The following is a 5,174-nucleotide window of genomic DNA, read 5'->3' as shown; positions in this document are numbered from 1 at the left end:
CTCTCTCTCTCTCTCTCTCTCTGTGTGTGTGTGTGTGTGTGTTAGTGGATGTATAGGTTTATGCAGGTGTGTGCACCCGTGCATGGAGGTGTGCATGCACACGTGTGTACTTCCATGTGAAGGCCAGAGATCTATATCAAGTGTTTTCTTCAATCTCTAGCCACCATTTAGTCTATCAGACAGGGTCTCCTACCAATCCTGGATAAATTGGCTCTCCAGAGAGCCCCTGGGATATTCTCTCTCTCCCCCTCCCCTCTGCCTACCCAAGGCTAGGATGCAAACATGTGCTACCACAACCCACTTGTACATGGGTGCTGGGAATCTGAACTCAGGCCTTCATGCTTACCTAGCAAACACTACCAATGAAGCTATCTCCCCCACCCCACTCCGGGTCAATGTTTTTCAAAGGATGCGGCTGGATGCTGTACTTGGAACTGACTCTCAGGAGAATCACCAAGGAAGGAAGATTGGGTAGATACCTGATGTAACATCCTGAGTACAGGATGCTAGGGTGGACCAGGATGGTGGTGGCAACGAAAAATATAGGAAGACAAAATTGAATTTTAAATGCATTTTTAAATTAGAACCATGGCAATTGTTTATGACATATTTTGTGTTGTAAAAGCAAGATGAGCTCTGAGAATGACTTCAAGGTCTTCGCCTGAGATTAAAAATATTAAAAGACTGGTATAGCTGTTTCCTGAACAGGGAGGAGTTTGTTTGCAAAGGGAAGATTAGAACTTCAGCTCTGACATGCCCCACTGAAAATGCTGTATTAATTAGTGCTACATAATAGATTTCCCCAAAACGCAGCACATAAAAGGATATGTGTTTATTACTTCCCTATTAATGTGAGTCAGAAAATCAGAGGCAGTTCTCCCGAGGGCCTCTCAGGATGCAGACTCTCCAGGTCATATGAGGTAGCACAGTCTGAAGACTCCACTATGGGTAAAAGAACACCTTCCAAATGAAACCCAATCCCCTTTCAAAATGGCACCCAATCCACTTCAACATGGCGCCCAATCCCCTTCTGAAATGGCGCCCAACCTCTTCCAAAATAGTACTCAGTCCACTTCAAAACAGCACCTGACTAATGTAAATTTCCAAAAAAACAGTCTCCATACAACCACTGGCGGGAACTTCAGTTCCTAGCTGCTCACGAGCCACCCATAGGTCAAGGCAAGAATCACAGTATCTCAGTGGCTAGCTTCTGAAATCCGGCTCTGTCCGGCCAGGTCCAGCCAGGCTGACTTGTGTCAAGTATAAGCAAGCACCAACAACCCCATCCAGGCCATGGGAGCTTACCTCCGCTCGCCACAGAATTTGGGAACATCTTTAAAACCGGCTCGGTTGCTTACTAGACCTTCGAGTAGGAAGGGGCGTGGCTTGGGGGTGAAAAGTCCCAGAGGTCCCTGCGTGTGAACACTTGGTCCCTAGTGTGGTGGTGTCTGGGGTGTGGCACACTTTGAGGCCTCGCTGGGCAGAATAGATTGTATTTAATATATATATATATGTACATATATATTATTTTAATATATATGTATATAATATACTAATACATATATTATATTCTATATATATTTGTATATATAATAATATATATTCATATATAATATATATGAATATGATGTGTATGTTGAAAGACCCCTCCAGGGGGGGTTCCCAGGAAGGACATGATCCCCAAAGACACTCCAGAGACCTCTTGCTGCAATAACATGAGTCAGGTCTTTATTTATCGAAGCTTCAGGTCGATATGTGCCTCGCGCAGGAGGTAGGAGTAATCAACCCTGAGACCTAATAGCTTAGGGTTTTTATATGCAAAGGCTGGGGGGAGGGAGAGGGTTGTGGGTAATCACACACAATTGGTTATTTCAAATGTCTGTAATGTGTGTAAGCAGATCCCGGGCAGAGGTTTGACAAATCTCACGAGAATAGTCTCTGGTCCCTGTGGCCTTGGGACCCAGTGTGAATGTTTATTTGAGCCAACAGACTATCTGGCTGAATCTAATTTACAAGTCCTTGGGACCTCTGGTGGGAGTTTCTCCAGAGGAGGCTAAGTCAGACACCACGGGAACAGATTCCCAGAATACTCAATTGACCTTTGTTTCCCTGTTCTGCATCCCCTGTAACGGCCTTGGGTTAGCAAGCTAGCTGACCTGCAATTTTAACTATTTGTATTCTTGTTATACTATTTAACCAACTTAAAATTCCTCTTTCATATGTATGTGTATGATATGTAATACACATATGTGTATATTCTGTGTCTGCTTTAGTGTCTTTCCTGTTTATGTGATATAAACAGGAATTTAGTCTATCAGACAGGGTAGACTAGACATATCTATAGCTCCATGCTACTTCCTGTTCCAGCTCTGCTTCCTGATGCTGAGAAGCAGCAAGTGGCTTCATGCTTCTGCCACCACGACCAAAGCCATCCTTTCCACCATGACGCATTGTTCCCTCAGGGCACCAAAATAAAACCCTTCCTCCCTTAAGTGGTTTGAATCGGGTATTTTGTTAAAATAATCAGAAGGGTAGCCGTGCTAGGAGAGACAGCGAGCTGCAAAGGCTGGGGTCTACACAGTGGGGAGGCTAGCTGGGTCACACAGTGAGACCCTGTCCCAAGAGAAACTAAAGGGATGGGGGTGGCAGGCTGGGCACCAGCATTCATCTCTGCTTCAAGTGTCGATCCAGTGTGGCCAGCTCCGGCCAGCTCCCACATGTGACATCCCACGGCGAGGGACTTGAACACAGAACTGTGAGCCAAGACAGACTCCTTCTCCCTTTGGTTGCTTTGGTCAGGGTATTGTATCACATAAACAGGAAAGACACTAAAGCAGACACAGAATATATACATATGCATATTACATATATACATACATACATACATACATACACACACATCATTCATATATATATATACATATATACACATACACATTTTTTTTTTAATAGAGTCTCACTATGGAAGCCCTGACTACCGACTAGCTGGAACTCACAATGTGATCTGGCTGACAATCCTCCTGCCTCCACCTCCTGCCTCTGCTGAGTATGGATTACAGGTCTGTGTCACCACACCTGGTTCAGCATTCCAGTCTCAATCTATAAGCATTGGCCAACCTCGCTGTTTGACCTCAACTCTAGCCGTGGCACACGAACCAGTGACCATCCCACAGTCTCCCTTTATAAAACGGTGATGGGGATATTTACTCTTAATTGCACAGAGCCTTGGTCCATCCAGAAGTCTGGGAGTGAGAGAGTCGGCTTGCTAAACACACTGCAAATTGTGGAGTCATTTTGAGGGAGGAAGGGAAGGGCTGAGCTAACTCACTGAGGTGGAGAAACGGCAGTCACACCCTTTAAGTTCTGTGTGTTTGCACACCGTTTACAGTTGACAACTGTATCCTCTCTGTCCTAAGAAATGGCCAGTTAAGACTTCAGGGACTAATTGAGCATTGTCAGTCATGCCTGTCATCTCAGCACTTGGGGAGCTGAGGCAGGGGGCTCGCCACCTCTAAAACCAGCCTGAGCTAGAATGAGACCTTGTCTCATAAAAACTACATTCCAAAATGGACCTCAGTACGTGTGTGTGTGTGTGTGTGTGTGTGTGTGTGTGTGTAAGTGTATGTCTCTGTGTTTAAGTGTCCCTGTGTGTATATATATGTCGGGGTGTGTGTCCCTGTGTGTGTATGTCTGGGTGTGTGTTCCTGTGTGTATGTGTATCTGTATATGTGTGTGTGTGTGCATCTCTGTGTGTGTATGTCTGTATGTGTGTTCCTGCATGTGTGTCTGTATGTGTCTGTGTGTGTGCCTGTGTGTGTCTGTATGTGTGTATCTGTGTGTGCATCTCTGTGTGTGCATGTCTATGTATGTGTTCCTATGTGTGTGCCTATGTGTGTGTGTGTGTGTGTGTGTGTGTGTGTGTTACCTTATCTGTTTATGTCTGAACGTGTGTACTGTGCAGGTGCACGGGTAGAGGTTAGAGGTCAGAGGTCATCATATATTTTCCTCAGTCACCCTCCACCCTACTTTTTGAGACTAGTCTCTCAGTGACCTAGGAGCTCCCTGACTCAGCTAGCCTGGGTGTTCACCCCCCCACCCCCGTGCTAGGATTACTGATGCTTGCCATCTACCCGGGCGCTGAGGATGTGAACTCAGGTCCTAGGGCCTGCAGTACAAGCACTTACCTACTGAGCCAGCCTCGGAGTCCTCTGAGTTGATTTCTGAATAGTTGGAAAGCCTGTTTGGGGAAAACTGAGGTAAGAAAGAGGGGGAAAGAAGAGTTCTAGAGGAAGAGACATCTTAAATTCCCTTGAGAACACACAGGTATCTCTGAGAATTTGAAAACTCTAGGCTTAGACATTAAAGCTTAAAAAAATAAAATAAAATAAAATAAAAGACAGAGCCTCACTGTATAGCTCTGGCCATCCTAGAATTTTCTATTTAGACCAGGCTGGCCTTGAATTCACAGAGAGCCTCCTGCTTCTGCCTCCAAGGTACTGGGATTAAAGGCATTTGCCACCGCTCTCAGCTTAAACAGCTTAAAGACATGTTTTCATTAAAGGGTCTGAGAGTTTCCTAGCTGCTGTAATTATAACATCAAACAAAGTGTTTCAACCACTGCACCCAGCAGAAATCAGGCAGTTGCCCCTGGTAAGCACCTATTTGCTTTTCAGAAATAAATAATTACATGTGCTCTTTTTTTTAATATTTTGGATTTTTTTATTAGGTTTATTTTTACGTATGTCTTGCCTGCATGTGTATACCACATGCATGTTTAGTGACCTCACAGGTCAGAAGAGGGTAAAGGAACTGCAATCTCAGATCACTGCAAGCTGCTGCATAGGTGCCTGGAACCAAACCTGCGTCTTCTGTAAGATCAACACGCACTTGGCCTTGGGCCATCGCTCCAGCCCCCTGCGTGTTTATTGTATTACATATATGTTTGGGGGAAGGGCTTGTACATGCCACAGCATGTGAGCGGAGGACAGAGGACTCTTGTCGGAGTCCATTCTCACTCTCTAAATGTACATTCTCGAGATGAAGCCAGCAGACAGTGGGAAGTACCTCAACCCACGGAGCCAGCTCGCGGATCCTCGGAGCACTTCCCACTCGCGTATCCTCGGAGCCAGCTCGCTGATCCTGCTTCCGTTTAAAGTTTAAAAGCCTCCGATCTG

Source organism: Grammomys surdaster, unplaced genomic scaffold (assembly GCF_004785775.1).
Source record: "Grammomys surdaster isolate TR1022 unplaced genomic scaffold, NIH_TR_1.0 193, whole genome shotgun sequence".
Taxonomy (NCBI): domain Eukaryota; kingdom Metazoa; phylum Chordata; class Mammalia; order Rodentia; family Muridae; genus Grammomys; species Grammomys surdaster.
The sequence above is the reverse complement of the archived record's forward strand: the minus strand, read 5'-3'. Positions refer to the sequence as shown.